We start from the raw sequence: 10,116 nt of genomic DNA on the forward strand, positions 1-10,116 counted from the left end.
GAGTTTCAGGGACAATGCACTATTATTAGTTGAAAAATAATTTAAATTAAATTGATGGTGCATACAATCAGAGGAATCCTTATGGATGGATTGCATAGTGATGGATGAGGAATTTCCCAATTAAATATGGGCTAATTCCCAAGGGAACAGGACAAGGAAGTAGGAGCTTGGCAAGTAGCATATTTGGCTAAGTATTGGCTTGAGCTAGTTTGTGAAGTAGTGAGATAGATTGTACTTGTGCAAAGATAGTTCGGGTTGAACAAGAATTGTATTTTATTCTCAAATCTTCCTAAAGAATAATTGTGTTACGTGTGATTGAAATTCTTCCTTTTCTGCTTCATGATTTCATCGATCAATCTTTGTTTCCGCTGATGAGTAGAGTAGATTCAAGTCCATTGTTTTAGAATATCACAATCTATAGTTTGAATCTACAATAAAATTCTACATGGTATCAGAGCTGAAATCACAATAGAAGAGAAGAATTTGAAGTTGTCCTTGCAGATTGATGGAGCTCTAGTTCAGGGCATATCCAGAATACCCTATGTGTAGACTTCTTAATGGAGCAAGAAGGTTGCTAGTGGGTAGATCAATGAGCCAATGTTTAGTGACACAAAAAGGAGTTGTGATCATTGATATTGGTAGATTGAGGAGTAGAGATATTTCCCACAAGGAGATCGAGACTCAGAGGGAGTTTAGTTTCAGAGGGAGAAACCCTATGGAAGATAGTACTTCAAGATTTGAGGAGATCAGACTCATTATTGCAGTAGTTGCAGCAGGAGTGTCAAAGCAGCAATAGAGCAATAGCAACAATATGAGTAGATCAGATTTAGCTCATGCATGCAAAGCCTTGAGGGGCAAGGCAAAGGTTAGAGACTTGGTGGTTGAGAGGGAACATGAATTACCACTCAACATGCAGCCTCAAGAATTTGTGGAGCACCCACAATTAGAGAAGCAGAGAGGAGATTGAGTGGAGACATCCGCTGAAGTAGAGACCTATAGTAGGGGGAATTTTGACCCAAGTGAGCAGAGGGAGAACATGCAACCATACCTCCAGGTGTGTTCTAGGTTGATATGAAGAAATAGTCCCAAGAGTTGCAAAAAAGTAGGCAGGGTCTATTGAGGTGTGTTTGTCTCATGGATCATCACCTTGCTACAGGGGCCTACAATATTCAGTAGCAGGAGGATCAATGTCAGTCATATACTAAGGAGTGAAGAGCAGTGTTGATAACAGAGCAGGAGGCTCAAGAGCATAGTCAACAACAACACAGTTTTCCTAGTAGATAGTTGCAGACACAGTTGATTCAATTTATTTTGTTTGGATGTTTTTTGGTTGTAGATGTTGCAGTAGCAACAACAACAATGACAAGAGTTGCATTCAGAACATTCCAAAGGTACCGGATTAGGATAGAGTTGAATTCCTTTCTTGTTGAAAGGGAGTGTTGAAAATAATAACAAGAAATGTTAAAAATAACATCAAGAAAAATCCTAATTTAATTTATCCTTGAATTAAATTAGGAATGAAATTGTAATTCTAATTCTCATAACAACTTGTAACAGTTAACTAATTTAATTTTACTTAGGTGGCTCAGTGCATTCGATTTGAGAATCTATCTAGAGTCATGTAAAGTGATCCCTAGATTTTAGGGCCCAGGTTGAGTTCTTATTGAGTTATAATTATTTAATTCAGTTAATCTAGTTCTAACTGGTGGAGGAACTAGTGAGTGGTCAAGTGAATTAAATTGGATTTAATTCACATGCAACGATCAATCAGATAATTGATAATTCACTCATAAATAACTCATGCATGTCATTTCAGAGGAAGACCCACTTGAGATTAGAGTTCAGGGACAATGCACTATTATTAGTGGAAATATCATTTAAATTAAACTGATGGTGCATGCAATCAGAGGAAGGCCCATGGATGGATTGCACACTTATGGATGAGGAATTTCCCAATTAAATATGGGCTAATTCGCAGGGGAAGATGGCAAGGAAGTAGGAGCTTGGCATGCAACAAATTTGGCTAAGTATTGGCTTGAGCTGGTTTGTGAAGCATAGAGATAGATTGTACTTGTGCAAAGATTGTTTGGGTTGAACAAGAATTGTATTTTCTTCTCAAATCTTCTGGTTAATGCAATATACATATAACAGGGGTTTTTCGCTGAGGCTTTCCCCAGAAAATTATTGTGATATGTGTAATTGAAATTCTTCCTTTTCAACTTCATGATTTTGTCGATCAATTTTTGTTTTCGCTGAAGAGTAGAGTAGATTCAAGTCAATTGTTTTAGCATATCACAATCTGCAGTTTGAATCTACAATAAAATTCTACACACTATGATGTTTTACCCACCATTTAGCTTGGAATATGTGTCCCATGAGCTTGGTCTTATATCTTTTTACATGGAAAATCAACTAGGGGTTGTTACAAACTTCACTCGGGCTCCAATTTAACTTAATACCTTTAAACCATGGAAAACTATGATAGTTCCAAAAGAGGATCCATAGTGTACCAAATTCCTATTTATTATTTTCATTTTGGTCTCCAACCCTAACAATAGTTTTTCTATTTCTAATGATTGTCCATTTTTCTTCCTTTCTGGACTCCTTTACTTTTTTAACCTCCTTCCTTGATTCAAGTTGGTTTATTGGGATGAGATCCTTATTTATAGAGATTCTTGTTCCTTTTAGGCTTCAAGATTTACTTAATTTACCAAATTTATGGCCACTATATCTTACCCTAACATGGATCAATCTATCTTTCATTCATTGTTTTTCCTTTTCCAATTCTCGTATCCTATCTTTCATTTTTTAGTTGTGTTTCGAATCCCAATATTTTATTTTATAATAGTTTGAATTTGTTTTGAAACATTCTAACTAATTCTATATATTATTATATTTTTCTTTCTTCTATCATTTTTTCTATAGAATTGAAATGATATTGAAGACTTTCTACAATAGCTTTGCTTGACCTCTTTTTCTAAATTGAAGTTTTGACATATGTGGTGAAATACTCGTAATTAAAAAAAAAAGTACATAAACAAAATTATGCATTTAAACATTTATGTGTTTGAAATTCATCCTCACTTTTCCACAAGGATTCTTAATTTTAAATATAATTTTTTACAATATGCATACCACGTGCCCAAAAAAACATAATCCATACTCATACTACATTTTTCGAAATTAAGTAATATAATTTTAAAACAAAAAGAGCATCACTACTTTGGAAAGAAATATCAACTTTTAATTTATGTAAAACACTAAGAATATCCTATAACATTTCATGGAGTTTAAATCCCTACCATCCACCAAATAATTATTGAGAATTAAATTAAAATTCTAGAACCCATGTAATATATATAGATAATTTTGGTGTAAAATACATATACACTGTAGTCAAACTAATGGGTGAAATCACCATTTTCGAGGCTGGTCAATTATTAAGAATTGTAATTGTAAGTTGTTTAATATGCAAAGTTAGAGTGTATCCATTATTTTTTAGAGTGCTAAATCTATTCATGCATTCAAAAGTGCATTTTAAACTAGAAGAAATTGTAATTTTGCTAGAAATGGTATTTCCTCATTTCTGCTAGGAAAATCATTTCATCTATTAATTAGAATGTGTCTCTCTATATATAATGTATAATAATAAAATAATGAATAATGAATATTTACATAGTCTAACTTATAGATGAAATGGTCTTTTTCCTTGAAATCCTACTATACAATTTCAAAAATGCATAAATGAATTCAATACCCTGAAAAATTCTTAAAGCACTCAAATTATACAAAGTAAACAGTTTGAACTCAAGTTTTTAAAATTGTAATATGGAGCGTTGTTGCTTAGTACCTGCCTCCTATGCAAAATGTAATTAATAATTTTAAAAAATAATAATAATATAACTTTATTGATAATTTTAAATTTATATAAAATTATATATATACATTTAAATTAAATATACTTTAATATAATTTTAAATAATATAATACTAAAAACTAATATAAAAATTTAACATTAAATTCATTTCATATTACAATGGTTTATATCTTGTTTTTATCTATTTTTTATGCAACTACTTCCATAAATTATGGTGGGTAGCTATCTACATGGCATTGTGTTGTGCAACAATCATTATTATAACATTTGACTAATAGAAACTTTTATTAAATTTTTTATTTTTATATTTTTATATTTTTATATTTTGATATTTCAAAAAATATTAAAAAACAAAAATTATCAACTAATTAGAAAAGAAAAAAGAAAAAACACTTTACATTTTAGAAAATTAGAATTTATTCATCAACCAATTAGAAAACAAAAAACAAAAAACACTTTACATTTTAGAAAATTAGAAATTATTTTTTAGTTTTCAAAATATTGACTTTAATATTTATTTTTTCAAAACTTTAATAAATTTCACCAAATCTGTTTAAAATTTTCAAAACTAATTAAAAATTAAAAAAAATTACCAAAATTAAAAACCATATCCAAGAAAACTGTAAATTTTGATTAAAATTGAAAAAATACTATTAAAAACCCATTTCACCATTAAGTAAACTACACTTTTACCTATTTTATCTATCTAAAACTGATTACGTGCACATTGAATCCAGCCTTTTGGGATCATGGATATTTAATTCTGGCCTATACATTGTGTATACCCGCTGGAATCGGGAGCACCTGGACACTGAACGACGTATAAATCTGTAATACGAGATGACGGGTTTTTATTGCTCGCTGTCGTGGATTGTAGGGAATTATGATGATGATATCTCCATTTCTTGGGGATGTACGGACTTATTGGTCCAAGGGTTTATGGGGAGTTTTTATTGCAGTTGTTTATAATGTTATTTTTTGGAAGTTTTTCTGGTCGGTTTTTCTGGTAAAAATGCGGCAGCAATTTATTGGAATCGCAAGTTTAATAGCTAGTTTCTGCACAATCAAAGGGTCCCAGGGGTTTTTCAGGGTGCTGAATCCAAATATGCAGTTAAAAAACCATTTTAACTGCAACAAATCAAGATTTAACCTCAATTTCTTCCGTCGCATTCCGTCACCGGAATCTCCAAAAAGTCGAATTATAGACAACTCCGTCTATATTGCTGGACATCGTGCGAACGTGGGTAAATGTTTGTTAACACGGGTGGGAGGCAGGCTTGGAATTTGACGTCTTACATATTTTGAGTAAGATGTACAAAATTTTCCATGTCAAGTTTGACGTGTCTTATGCCCATGTAACCCGTCATTTTGACATTTAATTTGAAACGTAAACCGTCAAAAATTATGATACCTCTGTCATACCTAAAATTACAAGCACCTTGAAATTATGGGAGGATGGAGCGGTGGACCCGTAAGAGTTCGACTTCGATCTTAAATTTATTTAAATGCTCCTAGTCGTGACTGCCTAGTGCCTACCATTCCTTCCTTCTGATGGTTGGGAGTAACTCCTCCTTGCACGGAGCTACCATCCATGATCCGACCATTATCCATACTAATGATGTTATTTATGACCAAATTTAATCCGGAGCTACCATCCATGATCCGACCATTATCCATACGAATGATGTTATTTATGACCAAATTTAATCAGGAGCTACCATGGTCCATCGCAGTATCTACCCTTCAAATTATAATGCCTAACATCAGGTCAACCACTGATTCGAAAATGCAGTGACTAGGAAATTGCCGAAACTTCGCTTCCTTTAATCCACCTATCAAAAAATAATTTAATAGTAAAAAAAATGAATTATATATCATTGTTTCAGTTTTTTCAACGAAACAAGAATTTCAAAAATCAACCAGATCTCGTTGTTATTTTGTTTTCAATCAATTGGTGTATTATCTTCTAAGACGTCAAAGCCTTCAGACGAGGGTAAAAATGGAGTCTATGCTCGATCTCTCGGCGTGCTCAAAGAGAAGAAAACATCTGGTGGTCGACTCCGGCATTATAGAAAGATTTTGGAATGCTGTCTCTGACGCTGCAGAAATAAAAGGTTTTGACAGAGAGATTTATAATGGGTAAGAAACCTACCCTCACTCTTATATTTGTTGGATTGAAGATATATGACATTTATGTAGGCATTTCTACTTAGTGAAAGAAGCTATCCTATCGCCATTTACGATTGGTTGTAAGTTTATTTTAAATGGAGTGACAGTGGTGAAAATGAACTTCCTATGGGTAGTAGCATTTTTGAAATGTGGTCAATAAAACCTTTTTTCCCTTGGGAAAATAATTGAGAATAAACAAAGAATCTGGAACAATAGAAGTTAGCATAGAGCAACAGCGAGTGAAATTAATAGATTTGTCATAGTTAAAAACAACTGTTGATAGACTAACGAAAGGAAAGTTGGATAGTGATAACCTGAAAAACCAAAAATGCATAATTTCTAGCTTCAATCCAACGAATGTTTTTGCAGTCTTTATTATGGTGTTTTGCTCAAAGACATCTAACTAATTTCAACAAGTTTTTACTCAAGACTAAAGGTTGATTTATGTTGTAATGTTGGTGTTTTACTTGTTAAAATTTTGGTTTTTCCTCTTAATGTTGGATCTAGAAAGTTTTAAGAAAAGAGAAATTCTTATCCTTATAATCCTTTGCGTTAATAAAGGGGTACCTGTGTGCAGTGAAAATTTTGTATAATACAAATATAAAATATAAAAGAGACACTTGGTTGACATAAAATATATTTATTGTTTTTGTTATTTATTTAGTCACGCTATGTGATTTTATAAAAAAGGTTAATGTTGATTTTTTCTTCTATCAACGAGTAGGCTATTTTTTTGAGTTTTTCTTTTTTTTTGGGCAATTCTTTTTTTGGTTAATTTTGGCTTAAATTGGATAGGGATATCTTGAAATTGTAATTTCCAAATGTAAAATCTAAAAAATATTGAGTGTAGTGGGATTCTTTAGATAATTTTCAACTGTAAAATCTAAAAAATATTGAGTGTTGTGGGATGTTAGATAATTTTCAACTACAAAATCTAAAAAATATTGAATGTAGTGGGATGCTTTAGACCACAGCGTTCAGATTAAGACTGGATTTAATTTTGTTTGGAAGGGCATATATTCATCTAACTCTTCAAAAATGAATGGTTATAAAAAAAATGTAGCTTTATTGACAAGGGTATATTAAATAAACACTTAATTAAAAAATGTCAAAACAAAAATGATAAGGGAGGTTGACAGTCTCAAATTTGCATAAAACGTAAAATGAAGGGCATGAAAAATGTAAAAACGTCATCAAATTTTCATTTGACGGGCAGAGAAGATCTGAAATACCAGGCCTGGTGGGAGGTTTCTTCGGAGTTTTATAAAAAAAATAAAAGAAATAAGAGGTAAATTGTTGGTTAATGAATTTCGTTCGGAGTCTCTTTTTCTTTCATTCTTGATTGTTATTTTTTTTTTCCTTGACACTCTTGAAGGTTTTTAAATAAATGAGAAGGTGAATCGGCAAGGTCTCTCCCAGATGATACGTTCAACTTTAAACTCCTACGATTTAGCCCATCCACTGCCCAGATTCAGTTAGATTTGGCACCAAAGGGAACAGGTGAACTCATCGGAGGGAGTAGAAGCGGGCTCTCCTCCAGGCATTAGATAGGTGACCCCATCGGACCTTTTGCTCTATCTTCCGGGAGATTTCTCCCTATTACTTTTAAACAAAGTGAAGTTATTAGGTAGGGTTTCTTCATCTGCATCTTAAATTTGTTATTCATGGTTTTCTTTTTGCCAATGTGTTGGAGCTTAGTTTGAAGGACTGCTTTTTTCCTTGGGATGATGCAATGACAACTTTGTTCCTTGGTATAATACAAACCTCTGAATCCCATAGGTGCGTGCAATGAGTAAAGGCAAGGCAATCGGCATAGATCTTGGAACAACTTACAACTGCGTAGCAGTTTCGCAGCATGATAGAGTGGAGGTTATCGTTAATGATCAGGGAAACCGAACCACTCCATCCATTGTTGCCTTCACTCCCTCTAAGAGATTTGTTGGAGATGCCGCCAAATACCAGATTGCAAATAATCCCCACAACACAGTCTTTGATGCCAAGAGACTTATTAGAAGGCGGTTCACTGATTCCTCTGTGCAGAGTGACGTTCAACTATGGCCCTTCACTGTTGTTGCCAGAGACAATGGAAAGCCTGTTATCCAAGTTCATTATAAGGGCGAGAGGAAGATGTTTGCAACCGAAGAGATCTCTTCGATGGTATTAGTTAAAATGAGGACGACAGCCGAAGCATACCTAAACTCTGATGTCAATAATGCCGTGATCACAGTGCCGACCTATTTTAGCGATTCTCAGAGGAAGGCTACTAGAGATGTGGCCAACATTGCCGGTCTTAACGCCATGAAAATTATTAATGAACCCATCGCTGCAGCTATAGCTTATGGGTTTCATAGTTAGGTTTATTCCTCCAATAGAAAAAATATCGTCTTGGTTTTCGACCTTGGCGGAGGGAGGTAAATTTGAGGTGAAGACTGTTGGAGGGGACACACATTTGGGTGGCGAAGATTTTGACAATTGGATGCTCAAATACTGTGTTGATAATTTCAAAAGAAAATACAAAAAGGACATGACCACAAGCGCCAAAGCCCTTCGGAGGCTTCGTTCAGAATGCGAAAGGGAAAAAAGAAATTTGTCTTCAGTGGTAGAGACTATGATTGATATTGACTGTCTCGACGAAGGTCTGGATTTTCACATGAAGATTACGAGAGCCAAATTCGAAGAGCTCATTACCGATTTCTTCGATAAGTGCATGCGAATCCTCAGCCAATGTCTGGAAGATGCCAGGATGAACAAAGAGCAAATTAACGAAGTGGTTTTAGTAGGGGGTTCTACTCGCATTCCAAAGGTATAGGAACTCCTTCAAGATTTCTTCCATGGTAAAAAACTCTGCAAAAGCATAAACCCCGATGAGGCTGTTGCATATGGCGCTGCACTTCAGGGGGCAGCCTTGAACAATGAAGGCATCCAATTCGTCCTCATGAATGTCACGCCTTTGAACCTTGGATTCAGTATTAAAGAGGGTGTAATGTCTGTAGTCGTTCCCAGAAATACTCCCATTCCAACTCAGAGAGAGGCTTCTTACACTACAGCGCGTGAAAATCAGGTAGAAGTGTCTTTTCGAGCGTATGAAGGCGAGAGAGCAATGATTACGGACAACAATAGTTGCAATTGTTGTTATGATTACAAGGGTGAAGTTGCAGAGAGGAGAAGGGAAGCCACAGATAGCTAGTCCCGAGATTAGGACAAGAAGGAAGAAGGATAAGAAAGAACCATCCTCACCCAAAGGACCACTCAAGGCAGCACCTGAATCACCTCAAGTCCATCTCAATTAGTTGAGATAGAAGAGGCACAGATTGCACAAGAGGCTGAAGTGATTGAAGAGGTGCAATCAATACAAATTTTCGAGCTTGAATCCATAGCCATTATGTCTGGAGAAAGAGAGCCTGAAGGTCCCTCTTCAGAAGAGGAAGAATTCAAGAAAGCTTTCTACACTTTGACTGAGATGGTTAAAGTCCTCTATGAAGAGAGGAACACCAGAATGGTTGGAGAGAGTTCTAAACCTCCACATGGAGAAGGAAGCTCAGAGGACAAAAATGATGAGAAGAAGGATTCCAAAGGGAATGGTGGAAAGCCACCTCCATCTCCACCATCCTCATCATCTTCACCATCTCACACAACATCATCTTCCACTACCACCACTGCCCATACTCATTCCAAAACCCCAAAAGGAAAAACTCCATTACTGAAATTGGACATAAAATTCGAACTTCCCATGTACAATGGAGAAGTGAATGCAGAAAAGTTGGACAATTGGATTCGACAGTTGGAGGTATACTACAGAATTTAGAACCTTCAAGAAGATGACATAAAGATCCAGTTGGCTTCACTAAGGCTAGAAGGAGCTGCACTAGTTTGGTGGGAAGCAAAGACTCAAGAGGAAATGTGAATCCATGGTAAGATATCCATTTCTTGGGTTGAATTTGTTTCTGCAATTAAAAGACAATTTTATCCTTTAGCCTATATGAAAAAAGCCATTATGAGTTAGAATAATTTTAGGCAACTAAAAGGACAAACTGTCCAAGACTACACTCAGGAGTTTAGGAAGAGGGCTT

The 10,116-nt window shown here is 34.8% G+C and overlaps 1 pseudogene; it reads left to right on the top strand.

The window, feature by feature from the left end:
- Positions 1 to 7,831: 7,831 nt before the first annotated feature.
- Positions 7,832 to 9,233, top strand: LOC149266567 (heat shock 70 kDa protein 1-like; annotated as a pseudogene).
- Positions 9,234 to 10,116: the final 883 nt, after the last annotated feature.

Source organism: Pinus tabuliformis, chromosome 6 (assembly GCF_031772625.1).
Source record: "Pinus tabuliformis cultivar Carrire ecotype Pingquan chromosome 6, CPIR1, whole genome shotgun sequence".
NCBI classification, from domain to species: domain Eukaryota; kingdom Viridiplantae; phylum Streptophyta; class Pinopsida; order Pinales; family Pinaceae; genus Pinus; species Pinus tabuliformis.